The sequence below is a fragment of the Telopea speciosissima genome, chromosome 1, assembly GCF_018873765.1.
Source record: "Telopea speciosissima isolate NSW1024214 ecotype Mountain lineage chromosome 1, Tspe_v1, whole genome shotgun sequence".
In the NCBI taxonomy this organism is placed as follows: domain Eukaryota; kingdom Viridiplantae; phylum Streptophyta; class Magnoliopsida; order Proteales; family Proteaceae; genus Telopea; species Telopea speciosissima.
The window spans coordinates 63,382,448-63,406,168 of record NC_057916.1 but is presented as its reverse complement, the minus strand read 5'-3'; the positions used below and the strand labels follow the sequence as shown (position 1 = coordinate 63,406,168).

Sequence of the window (23,721 nt, the reverse complement as noted above, 5' to 3'; positions counted from 1 at the left end):
AACAGAGTAAAGAAGAACTCAAATACAGAGAGAGGATCAAGATTGATTTCGATACCTTGTTCGCCGGTGAAAACCGGCAGAGAGCTCCGTTGAAACAAGGAGTTGCAGCGGCGAAAGTAACCAAATTGGAAAGAAAGAAAAGAGCGCGAAGCCGAGAAGACTATACTATAATACAGCTAAGCTAGGAAGACGATATGCGCGTGATCATCATTCACAATGAATACTCTTTAAAGATTTTCTCCCCTGAAATCTCGAAACTGCCCTCTTAAGGTTCCACTTTACCGTTTCTTTTCTTTCAATTTTTGAGATTGCAGTACAGTTTGAACGTTTATGAGTAGGATTATGATTCGATGCAATGGCCTCACATTGAGAATACCATGTTGATATTTTAGATTGGGATCAAATTGAAATATTATTAAGAACAATAAGTGGGTTTAGTAATTGGTATCGGTATATTACCACACACACAAAAAATGGTATCGGTATCGGCAGAGACGGATACCAATGGTATCGATTTGAATCGGTCATGTTTTTTTTATTTTATTTTAAAAACTTACTTTTTTACATTTTTAACCTTGTTTGTTCGAATCCATTGATATGGGATCGGCCAGGAATTGGTATCAATGGAGACTGATACCGATGTGAATCGGCCAATCCAACCACTTCGATAGCGCTTCCTCAAACTATGGTTACGAATGATACAGAGCAGACTGTGGAAATAATGAACTCATTTAATTTTTATTTATATTTTTGGTAAAGATTATATATGTATATTATTAGAAGAAGATTTTATTCATAATTAGGGTGTGAAGCTCATGGCAGGAACAACACATATCACTTGAATCCATGGATCGGAAGTGAGTTAAATTGTTGTACATGTCACTGACTCCCTTGGAAATTGGAATAAAACTAAAAATACATGAAATAAAACTAGAAGATAAATATAATATATCTTCTATAATGAAATTGATAATCAGAGATCAATAATATCCCTCTAAAGATAGGAGATCACATCCTTGTTGTTTGATTCTATAATAAATCTATCGCCACATTCAAAAATTGACGCAATTGAATAATGTGGGGCTAGATATTGTTTTAGCACAGACGAACCCTTGAATCCACAAGGTAAGAAAACCTTTTTGTGGGAGAGAAAAAAGAGTGGGAGTCTTGTGAGGGTAGGTCTCACATGTTGTGGGTTGGGTTGATAAGAAAAAGAAATAATGGAATATGCATTTTGTAGTGGGGTGGGATTTAGTGGGAGAGAGAAAATGAACATGGGGTGAGACTCCATGGACAAGAAAGGAAATAGGAGGAGAAGAGAGAGACTAAAAATTAATTTTTCCATGAATAGTGCCATAATAAATTTTGGTAGGACTTGAATGGGATGGGAAAAAGAGGGGTGCCACCTCATCAAACAAAAATAAATGTATTTAATGAGTTTGTTGCCCACCCCATGTATCTAAACACACACATCCTTGGTACTTTGTAGGGAAATAGTACATTTTTCCCACTCCTTTTTTGCCTATCCCATTTTTATCCAGCCAACAAACGGGTCCTAATTTCACAAAGAACATAGGAGATGAAACGACAATTTTCTTAAATTCCAAATCAGATTATAAGCATCCAAAGAGACCCTAAATAGTAGGTTAAAATACATTTTTGGATTTACAAAGTGTGCTAAAATCCAATTGTGTCAGAGTTCAAAAAAATGGCACCAAAACTTTGAAACCCTTGACGACCTTCAAATCAAAGGAAATTTTGGAAGAACGCCTTTGTTGAATGGGCTTAGCCCTATTTCCCAGTAGATCTTTGTCTCCCATTCTCGAAAACCTATTATAATAGCCAATCGACCAAGTGCGCGCAAAGTTATGTCATCCTAAAGTTAGCCCTGGAAATTTTAATATTTTTTGCTGGACTGGGTCACCTTCTGCCGGTCCAAGGAGTCCAGAAACTGTGCTGACACTTCCTCTACATAAAAAATGAACTTTAACAATGATCGAATCACCAATGCTTCCCCAACAATAGGAGAATTGAATGTAGTACGAGAGGAGACAGAAAATACTGGCCGACCAAAATGATCATGTTCAATAAAACCAAGTCCTCCTTTGTCTGTATCTAGAATCAAACTGGCATCACATATAATTTTGTAAACGTCTATAGGTGAAGGAGTCTAGCTTTCAATTCCTATATTTACTACACCATAAAGAGCAAGTCGATGTGGTACCTTATTATTTAATGGACTTATTTTTTTAATTATCCTTGCATCGAACCCAAAGGAATGAATAAGGAGAGATAGTGAGTGAGGGCTAGGGTTCATGGCCCCCGAAGATCATCGGCCTTTGAAGCCTGTGTGGAGTTATAGGCAAAACAACCTTCGAATTAGGCAATACATCCAGATAGAATCTAGAGTATTCCATCTGGGAGGTTTGCAGGCGTATGAGAACATTCTTGTATGTGAACCTGAGCCGGCCTCTTAACAACAACCCACAAGGACTCCACTTCCTCCTCCCACTACTCTTCTACTTGTTAGTTGTATATTTAATTAGCTTTACACATTCCTTGTACAGCTTACAATTTACTTGTATAGCTCTTACCAAACTTTAAATAGTGTTTCATTCACCATCTCGAGTTTGAAGGGGGGGGGGGGGGGGGTAGCTGTATATTTTGTGAATATTTTCATTCCTTGTATACCTTATAGTTTGCTTGTATAACTCTTACCATTTATTTCCTTTTCCTTGTAAGTGTATTATACTCTTGTACTCATACCTCTTCTAGTGAATACACAACACATAGCTTTACCACAATTCTCACTGTTAACCCACATTGGCATGATAAAGACTTAAAAGTCTAACACAATAACAACATAGAGATAACTACTAACCCAATGACACATGTTAACTACAAGTAACATTCCTCTCCCCTTAAAATTGGATTTGTTCTCAAGGCCTAAATCTAGAAATTGCTTCATGATAACTTCGAAATTATATTTACTCAAAAAAAAAAAAAAAAAACTTCGGAATTATCAACGTCCTCTTCAGCTTAATAATCCCCTTCAAATGGGAAATAACTTATTACAATGGTGACCTAGCACAAATTGTTCATTGCAATTATAACACATCCCTTTCGTATGTCTTTCTTGCATCTCAATTGAAGTGAGTTGCCGAACAAGAAGAGTAGAACCTTGAATAATTGGTGGAATGCTCGTCCCCTCAAGTGAGGCCTGTAATCACATACTAGTAAACTTACAAGTGTAAATGTATGTGGGGACAAGAATGTATGTGGGTGTGTTTGTGTGTGAGGGAGATTGTGTGTGTATGAGAGAGAGAGAGAGAGATAAAACTTCACAAGATGTGAAAAAAAAAAAAAAAAAGATAACATTTGAGGCAAATCTTATGACCAATAGAGCTCCCTTTAATCAAATATCAAATTTTGAAAATTCAATCCAAACTGCTCTGCAGGAGGAACTTATTTGAATCCTCTAGTATACGCCAATAATCAAAGAACAAGTCCTTACCAGCAACCTCCTTCCTCCAACTTTCTTGTTGAAAATCTATTGATTTCTCATTCCATGTATCCAAAGCATATAGCATAAGATATCATAGAACATAGTAATTGTTTTTTTCTATTTTCCTTCCCTTGTTTTGATAGAACAGATATAGTATTAGGCAGGTATCGGGTCGTTAGCAATACAATATTAGGTGGGTGTCAGAGTGATCTTGATATGAATCGATTGATTAGGTCCCGATACCAAAAACTATGTGAGTAAGCCCGCATGGTTAATTATGCCCTTACTTCTTAATAGTTGAGGTGAATTGTTTCCTCCTTGTTGAGTTGCATGAGGTGCCACAATTGGGTCACAGAAGAAAACCATCAATTATTTCAAAATATATAAAAGAAACTCTAAATAGTATAAGGAAAATCTTATTGTAACCAAGTGGTGAACTCAGAAGTTGTAATCTTTTTTTTTTGCCCTTCTAAGATAATATACTTTTTTTTTTCAATGAGCGTAAATGCTGTCATTTCAAATAAATATTGCATTAAATAAATAATGCATTGAATAACTTTATGGAATAAGATAATGGCAATTAAAAGGGGTAACAATGCAACTTCTTAGTTCACTAGTTTGGTGACAAGAAGTTGCACCCATAGATATAATAGTCATAGCTAGAACACGTCTAGTTGATGTATAGTTTTGCATATGAGCAGCAGTTAGGAAGAGGAGGCATGTAAGTCTCCTCTCCGTACTGACCTGACTCTTTGCCTTTGCAATAACAGTCTAACTTAAGTCAGGTTGTAATGGGAAGAGGATATGTTACTGAAGGAGCAATAGGCATTATTTTATAAGTAAAAAAAAAAATAACAATTAGGTTGATATGTTTACAAATGCTCAAACCACCACAATTATGCATAAGACATATAAAGAAATGAGCTTAAGATCTATGACATAAGTCATGTGATGGATACCCCACCTATGTGAGAAGAGTTCCTAAAATTTGGTTCAACAGATAAAATTGGAATCATCGGGTGACTTGCATAGTATTACTATTTTTGACTCATTCTAGTTAGATGAGAAAGTAGTACTCACCATAATGAAAGGAGGATGGGTTATAAACTCTTAGCCAACCACAACTCACAAATGTAGAGTGTTACACCTGCACCTAAAATCCCGGGCTAATTTGAATTTTCTGTGGGTGTTGCTTAGGTGACTGTTGACACCAGTGATTCGTGAGACATTAGAGTCAAGAGGTCAATTGGAAGTAATGACAACTCCTTAGTCCTCATGTACGTGCTGTGGTGTGAAGAAGATCGTAGGGATTACGCGAAGCCCCTTTTGGGTGTATGATGGTTTGTAACTTCACCTAAGATGCATGTGAAGTGTACTGGAGAAAATCTTAGGTCAATTGGAGTTGAACTAAGTACTTGAGTATCATACCTTGGATACTTGAGAACTCTCCTTAGGTGTGTCATGGATGGTCAACTAGTCGCCCAACCTCCTAAAGAAATAAATTGGACCTGAGATAACCCAGGCTACCTGTGAGAAGGTAGATTTCTTGAGGGATCGTATCTTGGCGGCTTAGTCGTGGCAGAAGAGCTACGCCAATGTTAGATGGAAGAACCTAGAGTTTGTACTTGGAGACCATGTATCTTCTTCGAGTATTACCCACCAAACGACTGATGAGGTTCGGGAAGAAAGGAAAGTTTAGCTGGGATTTTTTGGGCCATAAATGATTTTGGCACGTAGCGAGTAGGTAGCATGTAGTTTGACACTGCCCCATCATTGGCAGGAGTCCACGATGTATTCCACGTATCAGTGGAAAAAATATCTCCCGGACCCGACTCGTGTCTTGACTCAGGAGCAGCCCGAACTGGCTGCCGACTTAACTCTAGAGTAGCAATCAGCCAAGATCTTGAACCCAAAGAAACTCCACATTCGCAACCACCCCTTTACCTAGGTGAAGGTGCATTAGAACAACCTTTCCAACAAGGAAGTGTCTCGGGAGTTTGAGGTCAAATTGCGGGCGACGTTCCCACAACTCTTCAACCCATCCGATAAGCCAATTTCGAGGACAAAATTCTTATAAGGTGTTAGGAATGCTATACTTGTGACCCAATTTGTCCTTATGATACTTGTGTGCATGTGGTAGTGTAGCTTGGATAACCTTTAGAGTCTCGAAGGAAGACTTTGACTAGATAAGCTTTAGACTACGACTTTGTACTTTGTTGTATGCTCATCTTGCATGATTGGTTCTATGTATATTAATTATACTCTTGTATGCCCTCCTTTCATGTACAAAAACTCCAATTAGAACCCCTCTCAATACCTAAATCATCGAAGTAGGCGAGATCATCGGAGTCAATTTGATTCTTATTTACTGTCATTGTATAACAACCAGATTCTAACCCAATTTAAAGGACCTTCCTTATAATTTGGTCAAAGGTTTATTTATAAAAAGTATATCCCATTAGGTCTAGTTTACAATGCATTTTGAATCACGTCATTTCGTTATGTATTAACCGAGTTATAGCCAAAACATTGGGCGGAGGTCTGCCCACATCATCCGCCTAGTGTAAAATCCTTTTCTGTGAACGTAATATTGGTTTGGTTTCATCTTGCCTTGGCCTAGGACTTAACCCATGGTTATTTTAGACCATTTGTGGCCCATGTGGTCTAAATAAACCCTAAGACCTCTAACCTAAGACCTATTTGGGTTCTAATATGATCCAAACCCATTTTGGACCTTAAATAAGCCCTCAACCAAACAATACCTAAGATCCTTGGCTAAACATGGTAAGAACTCAGCCTCTCCTCATTTCTCTCATTTCCCTAACCCTAGTGAAGAGAGAGAACATGGAGAGCAAGAAAGGAGAGAAGAAGGAGAAAGAAGAGGGAGGAAGGCAGAAGAAGGGGAGGAAGGGAGTACCCTAACCTCCATTGGAGCCAACCTTGAGCTTTAAACTTCACTTTAGCCAACCTAGAAGCCACCCTTAGACCTTGGAGCTCGTGGGAAGGAGGATTTGCAGCTCAATCCCAACCTTGAAGCTTGCCCCCTTGCTGTCCTAAACTAACCCCATTGTAAGTAAGCTAAACTATGCTAGTTCTAGATTATTTTCATTTGTGTTTGATTGGAATCCTATCCAATCCTTAGCCAAACCTTAGGGCTTCTTATCCTACTATAATGAGACCTTCTATGTGATGTTAAAGACACCAACTATTGACCTGGGATCACCTATCCATAGCTAATTGGTATAGTTTCCATGAACCCCCTTAATGAACCTACAATTTGAGGACTCTTGATGTAGATACCTATCTAATCTTAACAAGGATAAGGATTCTTGTTCTAATGTATTTAAGCCTTCTATTGGATGTTATTTATGTTATTTTATGATCCTAATCTGTTGTTTACCCATTCCATGGCCAAACCACCATGAAAGCCCCATTATAGACCTTCATTTTTGGGAATTTTAGTGCTAGGAACCAAATCCACCCTTTGGGATCCTAATTGGATCAAGTCCTTTGAATTGGTAGCTTCCTTGGAGGCTAATGGCACCCCACATTGACCCCTGCTAAACCTTGAGCATTGACTAAAGTTTGGAGACAACCCAAGCCATTTCCTACATTTGTGGACTCTGACGGATGATACAGCAGGCGGACAATGCCATCGTGGCATCGTCCGCCAGGTTAAAACTGCACAGTCTGCCTGTACTATTTAGAGGAGGGTATTGCTTGGACAATCCGCCACCTGGCAGACAATCACATCATCTGCCAAGTATATGATCCGCCTGGGTCAGACTTAAACTGAGTTAGGATTTTTGACTTCAAACCTTGGACACTGACACTCTCTCACCTATTGTACACCTGTTTGGCCATATGTTAGGCTAGCGCACACATATGGGAGGAGCGTACATTGCATGAAAGCTGAGTTTACTATCAATTCGACAATTGTGAGTGGATTAGATACTTGGATTTAATTTATGGAATATTTTTGTGATGACCTGTGTGGAATGCCATTCATGCATATGATGACCTATGCTAATTTCAATACATGTTACTAATGATGGATCATGGTAAGAATGATGGTTATGATGTTGAATGCCAGTTGTTTAGGGACTTACGATTATACTTGAACTATTATTGAGAATGTGGATATTGGTTATGAATGAGACATGGACATGAGATGTGGTTTTATGATGAATATACGATGAGATGTGGATGTGAATAATGATTATGTGTTAGAAATATAATGCTTATGCGATGAATGTAATTGATGGGATCCAAGTGCCGTGAGTGGGCGTCGAACTTGAGATCGCCATGAGTGTACGAGTTTGTGATCAGGTCGACCGTTATTCGGTATCACATCCGTCGTACTCTCATATGTGCATGTGTAAGCTAGAGGGGCGAGAGGATAGCCGGGCCGACCTTGATTTTGGTACTATAGACTCAACCTCTGGTTTACATGTGAGCGTGCACCCTTCTTTTTAGATGCATGGTTAGGATTACTTTTCCCTAGTGCTACACCCCTTACCAACAAGGGGAAAGGTGTTGGGTAACCGGTGCTGACTTTTGACGGACTGGGGTGCCATTCTCAACAAACCACCGTATTTGGGTGAGAGTTTGGGTTATCTCTGGGGCTTGCAGATAACCTGATGGAGGGATCCGGTCTTGCAGGTTTTCAACTGCAATTTTGGTTATTATTGCCAGATTGTCACTATTTTTTACTCATGGGGGATACAACCTAAGGGATGTTGCAGTAGCACTTTACCTCATGGACTTAGGCATTTTGATTATTAGGTGGAGGCATACTAAAATTAAAATTCATTCATATGCATGATTGTAAACTAAATCTGATGTACGAATTGTCCTGGTGGTATGGGACACTGTGGGATTCGTCTATTATTTTTAGTTTGTGGCCTGATGGAATGTGCATTCATAATTATGTGCGTATGCTTGTATGATCTAATTACTCACTAGACTTAGTTGGAAGCTCATCCCTCGAAGGACCTCTCTTTTTAGATATGACTGCAGGTATGATGGCACCGGCCGATGGTGATTCAGCGTATTTGTGCGTTGATGGCTACGACGCTTGGGATGTTCCTGGTGAGGAGGAGCATGGACCGGAGTGCGCTTGTGAGCCCTGTTCTCGTGGTGTGGCTTAGTGCGGGCTTGAGGCCCATTTGGATTTTGGACTATCATTGAGAAATACTGTAATTAAATACTATTTTAACTTTTGGATTTTATTTACTTGTGTTTATATGTAAAGCTAGTTATTGTGTTACAAACTTTGAAATGTTGGAATAAGATGCCACTTACTATACGATATCACATGTTTAGCTTCGACACTCTAATAAATTACATATGTTATATAGCTTCCGCACACACTCTGATTTTATTTGTCATATGGGATCAGTGACCATAGTACTGCAAAGTGTAGATCCTTGGGGTTAGTGTGGAATATCAGGGTATTCCGGTCTCATGTCCTTAGGTGTAGGGAGCGGGGGTGTGACAGAGTGTGTTAACTGTGATGCACAATATAGGTTGAACTAAGTGGCTTAGAAAGTGTTACCACTTTCAATAAGAATTTTGAAGGCAAATTCTGTAGGTGTTTATGATTTTGAGATTGGGACAAGGCCACTTAAAAATATCCACATTTTCAAAAGGGACACTAATAAAGTCGAATGCTAGGATGTGGATGACAAGTTAGTTGGTAACACTAATAAGAACAGGTTCAAGAAGTATAAGTTCAATCGTACTCTAAAGCGTGGCTTGTTAGGCTTAGTGTAGATTCAAGTCCAAAAGATGTCTACAATGAGGTGTCCTAGTGTTCTTATATGCTTAGTCATTCTGTTCTATTTATTTGGTATTTTGTAATTTGTAGGGGAATTGTTGTATTAAATGAATTTTCAAAGGAAAAATATGTTTCAAAATACATCCTTCGTTTTCCTTATTTTTGTCTCTCACAAGGTTTGAACCGTTGACCCTCTATGTGTTGCTTTTGTAAAGCAACAAAGTGAAAAATATTTAGTCCCACATTGCTTATAGAAGAGAGGAGTGTGCAATTCATATAGTATTATGGGGACACGTGCGTGTTGACCTAGGCCAGGCCTGATCGTGGAGTGGCATGGTGTGTGTGAAGTTTCTTTTTGCTCCAAACTAGACTTGAATTTGGTTTTTCTTTTGTCGACGTTGGATAGGGATTTCAACGAAAATGTGACTTTTCTTGACATCGGTGGTTTGCCATTAGATGTCGGCCAGTGAGTGCGCAAAGTCTGGGGTTTTCAAGAGCCTTATTAGCATACACTACTCTTTGTCCGATGTTGGATGTGTTTTTTCTAGCGTCGTCCGATGCCATCTAGTGCATTACTTGCATCAGGGATCCCTTGTTGTGTGTTGTCTAGAAAGCATTGGACCCCGATAACGATTAGTTTTTATGCGTTTTCTCTCTTATCGAGAAACACATCCTTTGGATTTTTTTGGATAAGTGTTTCTAAGGAGCATCTCTCCTCTATATATAGAGGATGTCCTAGACGCATTAGATATTTATTCTAAGTGTTCTACAAGCTCTCTGATACCTTTTGCTTACTATTTTAAGAGTTCTTTTTGTTTCTTTGTTTTGGTTGATTGAGCACTTGAGTGTGTCCCTACACAACCCGATAAGTGAGTGCAACAATTACTAGAAGGCCTAAGGAGTTGTTTCATCTTAGAGGTCAATTCACTAAAACCCTTATTGCACCATAGGGTTTCACTATGATTTTAAGGAGAGTGACCGGTGGCACAACTCAGCCCTACCAAGTTTACGTGAATTCTGTTGGTACTTCAAGCTCTTCTACTATATGTGGTTGCATCATCAAAGGTTAAGCAATTGAGATAAGTTATATACTCTCAATGGAAAAAAAGACTCTATTCGTGAGTGTGGTCCCTACACCTAGACACAAGATGATGGGAAAAATGACTACGTCACCCCCACATGAAAGGCGAAAATCTCACCCCTATCAATGCTTTTGCAAATGCTCTCATCACAAGGGCCATACTATTGGACAAAGAATGCATTTCTATTCTCAATTTATTTTTAATGAATATACAATGACGAATCACAACTCAAAGCCACATTCAAAGACGATTGAGCTTCAGACTATCAGGTAGGAGCTTCAGAACTAGTAGACATAACCTTTAGATCTCATGACCTTTAGCTCTCGAGCATGACCCTCCAATCTCAGGACCTTGAGCTCTCAGATAGAACCTTCAAATCTCAAGACCTTGAGCTCTTAGACAAAACCTTCAGTTATCTAGGTGATCTTCATTAGAGTCCAACAGTAGTTCAACATCTTAAAACCTTTCGATCAACACCTTAAGCTCTTAACAACAAAATCTTGATCTTTTTTTTTTTCTTACCAGATGCTAGAGAAAAACCCCAAAAACAATTGTTATCCCAAGCGCATGACTTCTCTTCCCAAGTTTCCCCTTTAGCTCTTCCCTTAAAATCTTTGAATTATATATGAGTAGGGTTAGAGATGTGCCTCTTTGAATTTTGAAACAATTCCTTAACTGTTCTAACAATTCTTAATTGGTCTATTGGTTTTGGAATCTTTGGGACAACTAGACCAGAATCAGTCCAGACCAATAAGATAATCGGTTACAAAAGTTAATGTGTACGCTGATTTTGGTTCCTAGTGGGTTGGATCCAGTCCGGTCCTAATCCTTCATTGACACCCCTACTTGAAACCCAATTTACCAATAATTGAAACTTAGAACCTAATTTCCTTCATCGGATTGAGCTCCCCTCCAGGGAGCCCAGCATGCCCAGGGAGCATCCAGACGTTGGGCTATGCCGCACACATCCCTAGGCATGCACCGAGATGTGTGTGGCACAACCCAATCCTTAACTTGGATGCCCTTGGGGCACTCCCTGGGCGCTAAGCTTCTTGGAATGGAGCTGGATCCTTCTTCATTCATGGCTAAGTGATTCACCATTGGTGATTTGACCTTATGATTGAATTTTGGTGTCACCACTAACCAGTGAAATCTCTTGACTCTCAAGTCCAAACCTTAAACGGCCTACCTTACCCAGTCCAGTTGGAAAGGGTCAAATTTCATGGTTGAAAAGGCTGATTTACAATTTCGTTGGCTATCGTATAAGCATCTAAACGCGTGTAGTCGGTACCAAATGGAGGTTTAAATGGCTTAGAGTTCGGGACATTTTTATACCACCTAAAATTTTTTTTCGAAAAAAAAGCTGTTTGAAAGATCACAAGAAGTGCTTTTATTGTCTTTGTTTCCCCTGCAAAGAAGATCGGGAGAGCCCAAAAACTCTAGATTACCGCTTCCCCGATCGATTCAACTATGTTATCCAAGCTGCATTCATTGGATCCGATTAAACATTTGTGCTTCTCTTCGATTTGAAATCAGTTTTACATTGATGCTTCGGTGTTTGAAATCTTTTTTCTTTGGTTGGAAAACCAGAGATCGTTACTAAGTCAGTTGCTATTGAATCAATTTTGAAGTTTTACTTGGGAGACTTGCTGAGGATCTACATTTTGAACATTTTGATGTTTTGATTGATTTGATATCAGAGATTCATTCTTCGATTGGAAAGTGCAGCTTTTATCTTGAAACTAAACTAGTGAGTCTAGAAAATCATTATTTGGATGGATTCGTTGTCTGTAATTAGTGAGGAGCTAGCTGAAATTGATGGACAAATTATTGATATCTTCCGGGCTCTATCGTAAGTTCGACTAGCTACATTTCAAGGTTCAATGGAGTAGAGATATATTGATGCGTAATGCATTTTTAGATTTGGGATCTTTGATGAATGATTTCAACTTGTTTCAGCTGACTAACAATTACGAAAGCAACAAGTATTGCAGTTTAGGAAATTTATTTTTTCAATTTCTTTCATTCATTGTAGTTTGACAGATGTTTGTATATGTTAATATGGTGAAAATGTGATCCTACAAGTTCTACACGGGTATTTATGGAACTTTTTAGTCATTCTCCTTGAGCAGAAATGGATTCTAGAAGTTGGAGAAGATTAAGGACCCAAACAGGCAAACTAGGCAATTGGAAGAACTTACAGAAAAGATGAGGGAATGGAAGAGGTATGATCTCTTGGCCTGTGTGTGTGTGTGTTCTGTTTGATGTTGATTTGGTAGATTGATACTCATTTACATTTTTGGAGCTCTGAAATGTGCTTGGAGCAGAGTCATAAGGCCAAGGCATGTAATTCGTTGTCTATAGAATGGAGAACAAGATGCAAAAGAAACAAAATTTCATTTAAAGAGACCTCAATCATAATTTTCAGGCGTACCCAGTGCACGAGGCTCGCGCCACTGCAGGGTTTGGAGAGGGTCATAATGTACGGAGCCTTACCCCTACTTTCGCAAAGAGGCTGTTTACAGACTCGAACCCATGACCACTTGGTCACAATGGAGCAACCTTTACCGTTGCCCCAAGGCCTACCCTTATCTCAATCATAGTTTCCAGGTTGAGAAAAATGGGAGAAGTAAAGTGATCAGTTGATGAGGAAAATGATTTTATGCACAACACTTGTCACGGTTTTTGTCTTCCCCGGTAAATTATACTAAACCAGAAATATAAAATACAGGTTTCCTTGGGGCTGGGGGAGGGATGAGATTTGTGTTTCCTAGTTCTTTACTTCTTTTGACCATGACTTAATATCTTCTATATGATGCTCAACCTTCATAGATATCTTATTCGAAGTATTGTAGATAAGTTTTACAAATTGCATATGTGGAGATACTGCATTGAGAAAGGGCCTAATTAGTTGATTCTTGGAACCTAATGCCTAATTTTCTCTAGTAATTTTGACTTCACTTTCAGGACTGTCTTAAATAATGTGATACATAGGATGCTTATACTATTCTTATTTTCATAGCTAATAGCTAATTTCTTGAAAAGTTAGGCAGGGATAGGGAACTATACTTTGCAAGTCAGCCTTTCTCATGGTTAATGTCTTATATATCCAGGCTTCGATAGAGAAGTGAAGGATGGGGAAAGTAGAAATAGTCCAGACACCAACAGGATGCTCAATGAGAAAAAACAGTCAATGGTGCAGTTCTGTTCCTTAAGTTATATCTTTATTTGGGCATCTAATGGTTTTCTAAATTCATATTCCAAAAACGTAACATGTGCAAGAATTATCATTTTTCATTGCTGTGTAGGTTAAGGAATTGAATTCCTATGTTGCTCTAAAAAAATAGTGAGTTTACAACTATATGTCAAAAATTTCCATTTTTATCTGTATTTAGAACCTACACAATGCAGAAAGTCCTTGCATTTGCAAACCTGTTTTACCATCTGATATTGTAATGGTTAATCAGCGTGTGTTCGCTATTATTTTCATTACTAATTTATGATGTTACTGCATTAGAATTCTTGGATAGAAATGTCAATTAGAAAACTTACGTTAGGACCAGTTTTACATCTGGAACAGATCATCTTCTACCTTATCAGCTTGCCTTCTCTACTCTGTCACAATGTGTGTGGGAAAAAGCATCTTTCGGGTATTTTAATAAAATATGGCATCCAATATATGTACAAATTACAATTTTAGAAACCTGACTTGATCTTGTTTTCCTTTTTCCTCTATACCGTAACTCAGAGCTGTACTATGAGATTATGTTTGAGAACAATGTGGAGACATGTTGAATTTGTTTGATTTCTTCCTATCTTTTTGAACTTAAAATTAGAGCATATGACATCAATTGGATAGACTTTGTGATCTTCTTCACTTCCGACGACTCACCTTATATGCAAGTCCTTGTCAAACTGGTTTCAGTATATCTATGTTTTGGGATGTCTTTTATTCTGTTCCTTTGCTTCATTCTTCTCCCTCGAAAATTTAGGAGAATAGTGTTTATTTTCATAGTGGTCTTCTTTAAATGTTTGTGATGATTGGGAGGAATGATGAGACTACCGAATGACAGCCCTATTCTATTTATAATAAGTGACATACATGTACAAGGACAATAAGACCCCTATGGCCAAATTTACCGTTATACCCATATTACACCCAATATTACAACACTCCCCATTAAGTTGGTGCATAGATGGCACACATGCCCAACTTGCATTTAGGAGGATGAAACAACTTACTACTTAACCCCTTTGTAAAGACATCTGTTAACTGATCTCCAGATTTTACAAAGAGAATACAAACCAGCCCTTGATTTACTTTTCTTTGATGAAATGACGATCTATCTCCACATGCTTGGTGCGATCGTGCTGGACTAGATTGTGAGCAATACTAATCACAGACTTGCTATCACAATAAAGCACCATAGGAAGGGAAACATGAAGGTCCAGGTCTTTTAAGAGACCTTAAAGCCATATCAACTCACAGATGCCATGGGCATGGCACAAAATTCAGCTTTAGCACTAGACCGAGTAACAATTGCCTACTTCTTACTCTTCCAAGTAACCAGATTGTCTCCCACAAAAGTGCCATAAATAGTGTCCAATGATAGATTGCCGATCATCAAGAGAGCTGGCCCAATCAGTACCGGTGAAGACCTCAACTCGTAAATGGCCATGAGAAGAGAGGAGGATTCCCTTTCCTAGTGCAGACTTCAAGTAGCCCATGATTCGGAACACAACATCCAAGTGTGAGGAGTAAGGATCATGCATATACTGGCTTACTAGACTAACAACAAAGGCAATGTCAGGGTGAGTGTGGGATGATAGGTAAATCAGCTTTCCAATCAATCTTTGATACTGTCCCTTATTCACTGGATCACTAGTTTTACTAGTGACATGAATGTTCGCTTCAAGAGGAGTATCTAATGGTCTGCAACCCAACATCCTTGTCTCAGATAGAAGGTCAAGGATATATTTCTGTTGAGATAGAAAAATACCCTTAGTAGAGCGGGTAACCTCAATACCAAGAAAGTAATGCAGCTTACCTAGGTTCTTGATCTCAAAGTAATGCAACTTACTCTTAGTTGCAATGAGGATTGCAAAGAAGAGGGTGTGATCAAAATTACTTTGAGTGTAACCCAAGGTTTTAGGTCTCGGTTTTGCCAGGCCACGAAACTGAGATCTTGGCGAGATCTCTGCGAGATCAAGTATTTTTTTTTTACTGAACTCGATGGTAAGCTTCGGTGGCCATATGGCCAAGATAGGGGCTGAAACTTGACATTCCCCCTATTTTAGGCCTTCTAAACACAGTGGAACCCTTAATTTTTACAAATTCAAACCCAAAATGTTATTTTTACTACGGACCCTAAATTGGTAGTATACAAGTTTAGATCATATTTCTATGAAAAATATAGTTTTTGAGATGAATAGTTACTTTAGGTTCTTGAGATGTAGCTTGGAGGAGATTAAAAACTTTAATCTTTAATGAATCAAGCTTTGATGCGGTGTTGGAGGTGTGATTTTCCACAAGAAATGAAAAAAATGACCCAAAGATGGAGTTTCCCCTTCACAGAGGCGAGACAGGTAAGAGCGAGTTGAGATCTCGTTAGGTTATGGTGTATTATGAGCTTTTTGGTTCTACCGAGTTGAATCGAAACGAGAAATAGCTCAAGATCTTGGCAAGATATCAAGATCTCGAGCAAGATAATCACATATTTGTGTATCGTATGGCGTTTCATCTCGAGATCCTATGAGATCGAGTTAAAAGCGAGATCTCGCAGAGATCTTGAACTATGGTGTAACCTACAGACACCATAATTTTGTGAAATCTCCCAAACCAGGCATGAGGAGATTGCTTCAACCCATACAGAGCTTTTGTGAGTTTGCAAACCTTTCCCTTGATTTTCTGAAATGAGAAACCAGGAAGAATCATCATGTACACTTCTTCGTCTAGTTCACCATGAAGAAATGCATTCTTGACGTCAAGTTGTTGCAAATCCCATCCAGGATTCACAGCACAAGAAAGAATCACATGGATGATATTCATTTTTGCAACTGGGGCAAACTTCTCCTGGTAATCTAGACCATAAGTCGGCATAATTCCTCTTGCAACCAGCCTAGCCTTGTAACGGTCCACTATACCTTCCATATTTTGCTTTACTATGAAAACCCATTTGCAACTCACTGTCCTTTTCTGTGGTGGAAGTGCGACCAGATCCCAAGTACCATTCTTTTTTAGGGCTTGCATTCCTCAATCATGGATTCTTTCCATTGCGGTTCTGTGATTGCTTCCTTCCTATTTTGGGGAATAGAAATAGATGACAAGGAAGACATAAAGGTATGACATAAAGAAGAAAGAGACTTGTACGAAACCACCTTAACAATAGGGTATTGAGTACAAGATCTCGTTCCCTTTCAAACAATAATGGGTAAGTCAAGAGATGGGTTAAAAATAATAGGAGAATCAGAGTAAGTATTACCTAACCGAGAGTTAAAACCTGGATCAGGAGCTGACGACTGGCTAGGTGATGGTGTAGGTTTCACAGGTGTCACTGGGATGGTGTCTATTTGTTGCTTACGATGATGGTGGGCATAAACTCTCATGGTCGACTGAACTTTGAATAGGAGAGGACTCCCCCTACTGAAGGAACTGGAGAAGTAGAAGTAGAGTCTGAGCCAAGAGTAGGAACAACTGGAGGCACATCTTCGTCAAACAAAGAAGTATTCCCTCCCATGAAGAGGTACCGGAGAGTAGTAGGTAGCAAACTCATAGAACACAACATCCATAGAAACAAAGACCTGACGAGAAGGGGGTGAAACACTTATAGCCCTTTTGGATAGCTGAGTATCCAATGAATACACACTTAAGTCCCCGATGATCTAATTTTCCATGAATATGGTGATTCCGAACGAAACAGGCACATCCGAAGACTTTAGGTGGGAAAATAAAGGTGGAAGAACCCTGGATTCCTAGAGAACCACAATAAGAGCCTCAAAGTTAATGACATAGGTCGGCATCCGGTTGATGAGATAAGTAGTGGTGAAAACAACTTCACTCCAATACTGAGGAGGAACATTCATTTCAAAATAAGAGCACATGCCACCTCCAACAGATGCCTATTTTTGCGTTCAGCCACACCATTTTGAGTTGGTGTATCAACGCAACTGGTCTAATGGATAATCCCTTGAGTGGCAAGATAAGACTGAAAGGAACCCTTAAGATATTCTTTGCCATTATCACTTCGAAGAATTTTGATGATAGAGTTAAATTGGGTACGGACCATCGTGTGAAAAAGTCAAAAACAACGAAACACTTCACTCTTTCGATGCATCAAATAAATCCAAGTAACTCGTGCATGACAATTAATAAAAGTCACACCAACGATAGCCAGTAATGGAGGAACAACCGGCAGGGCCCCATACATAAGAGTGAATTAACATAAAAGGAGAAGAACTTTTATTGTTCAAATTGGGATAAGTTGCACGAGTTTGCTTAGCCAAAAGTCAAAACAAGGGCATCACAAAAGAAATCCTTGGGGTTACAATGCTGAAATAAACCAGGAAAAGCTTTAACCAAAGTGCCACTAGGGGATGGCCTAAAAACCTATGCAAAAGAATCAAATCAGAAGATACTGAAGGATAGCCGGCTTGATGAACTTGACCCACTGAAGAAGTATCATTGTCGAGCAAATAAAGACCACCATGCACCCTACAACAACCAATCATTTTCTCCGTCACCAGATCTTGAAAGACATAGTGAGAAAGAAGGTTAGTAGAAAAATCTGGAACATGAAGAACAGATACTAAGGATAAAGAGGGAGAACAAATGATAAAACCCTTTCCAAAAATGGAGGAGAGGGAGCCATCAACCACTCTAACATTGTCTTTACCAGAAGCCGATCATATGATCAGTGGCACCAGAGTCAATAATCTAAGGATAGGGGACAACTGATCCATAATGACCACCAAAAAGAATACCTGAGGAGGCTGGGTGAGAGTCAGAAGAAACCAGAGTAGATGTAGAGGCAGAAATAGGAGCAGTGGAAGGCTCCAATCGAGTCATCAAACACTTAAGCATAGCAAGCTCATTTTGAGAAAGAGCGGAACCGGTACTATCAGGTGCAGGTTCAGAGGACTCAGTGTGATGTGCAACCTAGGAAGATCGACCACGGCCACGACCTCATGAGGATGAGGAGGTAGGTTGGCCATGCAGCTTCCAACAGAAATCCTTGGTGTGATGTATCTTACCATAGTAGTAACACCTGATTGGCTCCCTATCAGAAGAGGAACGACCACTGGATCGACAGGAACTACTTTTAGGCTAAGTGGACCTAGAAAGTAAGGTTGAACGGTCCTGAGTAGTATACTATAGCATAGCATGGCAAAAACTGTCCTCCAACTGGATTGAAGAAGACTGCTCCAAGGTAGGGAAAGGGCCCTGGCTAAGTACTTGGGCACAAATTTGATCATATACTCAACATTCAACCTAGCTAGAAAATTATAAACCTAAAACTAATCTTCCCATTTCTTGAAGGTAGTAGCATCAGTAACACAGGTTGCCTGGAAGGTGTTATAGAAATCAAGCTCTTGCCACAGAATGCGCAACTCAGAATAGTATTGAGAGAGGGTTTGGTCCCGTTGCTTGGTTTCATGAAGCTTCTTGCACAGTTCGTAAACTTGAGCATCATTCCCAACTTGGGAGTAGGTATCCTGGGCTATTTAATTTCCAAATCTTGGCTGCAGTATCCAAGGGAAGATAACCTCGATCAATCTGAAGTTGCATGGAGTTGATGAGAAAGGCCATTACCCAGGAGTTATTAGAACTCTAATGTAAAGCATCAGTGGCAGTAGGCCTTATAGTATCACCTGTCAAATAACCCGCATAACCATGTAAATCAATGGAGAAGTAACAGGAGCGAGACCACATCAAATAATTGCTCCCATCTAATTGAATAGAGCTAGCAAGGAATGAAGGGAAACCATTTTGAGTCCCACGACTAGACCCTTCAATTCTAGTTGATGCAGTAGAATCAGCCAACATGGTTACCACTCCAGTAGATACAAAGAACTCAGAACAATCGAAGGAGAGATGAGGCCGTAAAGGGATTGATGATCATCACAAAGGACCAACGGTCGATAGAGGGATTAAAATCATGAAAAAAATTGATCCAAGCCCCAAAACCCTGAAAAAGTCGATCTCAACTCAAAATCGTGAAAAAGTCAATCTCGTTAGAAACCCTGAAAAAATCTATTTGAAGATAGATGGGCTCTTAGATCATTTATTCAAGAGAGATCTAAGAACCCAATAGAAGAGAAGAAAGGAGGCAGAAGATGGAAGTTGAGGAAAAAAGAGGAGGATAGTGGTGGTTGCTAGGGCTGGGATCCCGAGATGGATCTTAGCTTGGATACCATGATGATTGAGAGGAATAATGAGACTGTTGAATGACAGCCTTATTCTATTTATAATAATTGACATATAGGTACAAGGACAATAATACCCCTATGGACAAATTTACCCTTATTATACCTATATTACACCCAATATTACAATAGTTTGTTGCTTTGGAGGGTCCTCAAAACCTTAAGGCATTAGGTGGAGAGAGCTCCTCAAGTATATGTGATGCAGGTGCACTATGTTGGACCAATCCAAACCAGTTTGGGAACCCAGACGGAGATGAACTTGGGCTAGTAGGATATTTTAGGATTTTTTTTTCTATTTTGGGATTAAAATGCAATGTTTTATTATTATTATTATTATTATTTTGGTAAAAGAAGCAATGTTTTATTTTGATAGCTTAAGTAGGAGATAACTACTAGGATTTATTTTCTTAATTAATTTGAGTTTCCAAGTTAGAGTAAGTTTCCTTTTCATGTTGGGTTTATTTTTTATTAAGTACATGTAATCATGAAATTATCACTCAGATTTGAGATAATGAATTGAGGTTGTGTTTGTGAAGGGCTTGCGTGGCTAGGTGTGTGTGACTTTTCCCCCTTCTTCCTATGTGGTTTCTTCCCCTCCCGTGCAACTCTGAGACCCCTCTTAGGTTACCCCTTCTTCCCTATCAGCCCTCCCCCAATATGAAGGCACCATGGACCTGAACAAACTGATATGAGACTGTAACTCTATTAACTCTCAACATCTCAATACTCTCCCTCACGTGTAGCTTCGGCATACCTGCCTCTACACGTAGAGTGACAACTTAGTGAGGATAACCAAAGGTCCTAGGGCCTAATACCATGTTGGAGGGTCCAACCTAAAACCTTAAGGAATTAGATAGAGAGAACTCCTAAGTATATGAAGGCATCATGGACCTAAACAAACCAATGCGAGACTATAACTCCCAACATCTCAACATGTTGTCCTTGTGTCCTGTGATAAGATTTAGTTGTTTGAAGAAATTATGTTTTTCTTTGTTTGATAGATAACTTTTTGATAACATTGTATATATTTTCCCTTCTTCCTTGTCTTTTATTCTTATTATTGTCGATTTGATAACAGATCTGCAAGTAATCTGGAAAACAACAAGCAAGTTGATCTCTTTGATGGGCCTGAGGGGGATGAACAGAATGTCCTACTGGCTTCTTGTCAGTATATAACATCTATTATCATGCAATTTTTTCCCCATTTATCTATGGTCTAATATTTCCATCAATTCATGTAGAGTGGAAACATTGAAATAGTTGTATCGCATACATCACTCACTGTTTGGGTAGGATTTACGACATAGATGAAGTAAGTGAGGTATTCAGACATTTTCTGAGGTAACACTGGCCGGGGAAGATGATTCGGAGATTAAAATGCAATATAGAAATATGACAGGGAAGGCCAGTGAATTCTTAATTAAGGAAACTGATGGGATGAATTGCTTGGATTTGTAAACAGAACTAGTAAATAAAATGGTTACTTAAACCATCCTTTTTTGTTCGTTATATACCATAAATTACTGCCTTGTTCCATGAGACTTGAGCACAGAGAAGACATGGAGTATCATATCTGAAGAAACATTACAGTGCACTATGTTTATATATTGGCTTTTACTGCTTCACACTTGTAGAGGTGGTGGTGTGCTCCTTAAAAGGTTAATATACCATACTAAAGAAAGGAACATCTAAGGGAACAAATTGTATTGCCTCAAAAGGCTCAGCAAATTTAAACTAAAGGAACATCTGTTGGAATAATCTTTATTGCACTAAAAAAATATTTATAAAAGTAATGCCTATTGTGCTATCAGAAGACTTAATAAAGAGTATCTTGATGGTATTTCTAGAAGGCTTATTACCATGTTGATAGAGAACAGGCACATGATATACTCATATACGTACAGACCAAAAATGTCAGCAAATAAAAAGCGGATTCTGGTTGAATATTTGGACAGGAAAATGATATGTTAACTAACAAGATGAAGTCTTTTTTATTAAATAATAAAAAAAAGAGTGCCTTGGCAATTGGATAAATACAAGATATGGGATTTATAATGAGAAATACTTTGGATTGAGATCCATTTGATTATGTCATAGTTAAATCATACAATTAAAATCCCATGTCATGGAAGTTTCATTGGTTATAAGGAAGTGGAGATAATATTTTTCCCTGCAGAAAATTCTGTTCTTGATACCAAGGCTGAAGAAGCAGCAAGCAAGTTGATTCTCAGGTGTTTTGGTCTTCTGAGATAAAGCATTGAGCCATTGACCAGTCGATGTTTAGGTGACAAAGATTAGGGAAAAAAGAACCTTTTTTTTTTTAAAAAAAAAAAAAGTTAGGGTTTTGTATTGCATGCTGACAACAATATTAAGAAAGATATATTATATTAGAAATTCACATTAACAGAAAAAGTGGAAAGTTTCTGACAGCCATTAGTGTAACAAAGTAGTGAATGCCATTATATTTTTGTGGTTCTACCAGAAGGGCGGGTCTTGGCGCAATGGTAAGGTTGCTCCATTGTGATCAAGGTGGTCAGGGTTCGAGTCTGAAAACAGTCTCTCTGTGAAAACAGGGGTATGGCTGCGTATATTATGGCGACCCTCCTTAGACCCTGCAGTGGTGGGAGCCTCGTGCTCTGGATACGGCCTTTTTATGCTGAACATGATAAAGATAACAAGTTCTAACAAAATAATTACATTTAGATCCCCAAAGTGGTAAATGCCTAAAGTCATTGAATAGTTTGTATTTGATAAATTATTTGAGTTGTCGTAGCACCCAACTAATGCAGCATGGGTCAGTCACTCCATGCTCTTGAATTCCTAGACGTTTGCGTAGACAATGCTTTGATAACTTTGCCTCATAGTTTGTGGGCATCTGTTTGATGGTAAGGTAATTGTATTTTCAGTCTCATTCGAGAAGTAACACAAATATAGATTTGCCCTAGAATTTATTATTCACTTATCTAGCATCTTCAATGTTGGTTGGTGGTGTAGATTCAATCTGTTATATATGTTAGCTCAAAACCTGGAGCTTTTGATGCATATGAACTTTTGCTTGGTTAACCATTTTGCAATTTATAGATCTTAAAATCATGCTCATTTCAATTATTTTTTAAGCTAAACCTATTTATTTTTCAGCTATGACCAATCAACAGTTAGTTGATAGAGGAAACCAAACGATGGATGAGACTGACAAGGCCATTGAGCGCTCAAAGCAGGTCAGTTACCCTCCTCAACACCCCACCTCCCAAACAAAAAAAAAAAAAAAAAAAAAGAAGAAAAATTCCTTGGCATATGCTATGCACTATGCTGCTTTAAACATAAGGACTCTGGACAATGCCAGTAGATTCATTGATTGAAATACTCAACTGGTGGATCACACTTGCGGCTTCCTACATGGATAGTTTAGATTTGTGTGCTGGTTGCTCCTTTTTTCTTGGGGAGGGGGAGAGTTGGGTTTGAGGGGTTGTGCATTCTTTTAGACATGTAATTCCCAGAAGAAAGAGGATTATCCAGATATCCATTAACTGCATATTTGGTCCTCTTCTCAACTTCTTTTGTTTGTTTAAAGTAGTTTTTCTCAGCAAAACCATAGGGTTAAGGACCTTGAAGCCAAAATTTCGGTCGAATACCAATTTCAATGAAATATTTTGGTTTTGACACTTATTGAAACAAAAAGGCATACGAATTAAGGGGTGTTCCATGTTTCAGTTTTTTTTAACCGAAATGGACCATTTTTCAGTTCCATTTCAGTGGTATATTTCGACCATTTCAGTCATGCGGTCATTTTGGTGCCATATTTCATCCATTTCAGGCATTCGGTCATTTTGGTGCCATTTTAGTGGCAAATTTTGGTTTCGATTAGGGTTGAAACCAAAATCTTGAACACTTGGATGGTATTGCTGTTTCCATGATGTTGTACTATGCCTCCC

General features: G+C 38.7%; 2 long non-coding RNA genes across 2 annotated transcripts; one reads left to right on the top strand and one right to left on the bottom strand.

Annotated features, from left to right (window-relative positions):
- Positions 1–826: 826 nt before the first annotated feature.
- LOC122661109 lies at positions 827–14,813 on the bottom strand. The gene is made up of 3 exons (XR_006332828.1): positions 14,720–14,813; positions 3,028–3,030; positions 827–837 (listed from the first exon to the last, which is right to left on the bottom strand). It is a non-coding gene; the product is annotated as an uncharacterized LOC122661109 (long non-coding RNA).
- Positions 12,052–23,038, top strand: LOC122661101. Its single transcript, XR_006332827.1, has 6 exons — positions 12,052–12,218; positions 12,499–12,591; positions 13,480–13,562; positions 13,675–13,712; positions 20,868–20,953; positions 22,928–23,038. It is a non-coding gene; the product is annotated as an uncharacterized LOC122661101 (long non-coding RNA).
- The last annotated feature ends 683 nt before the right edge of the window (positions 23,039–23,721 follow it).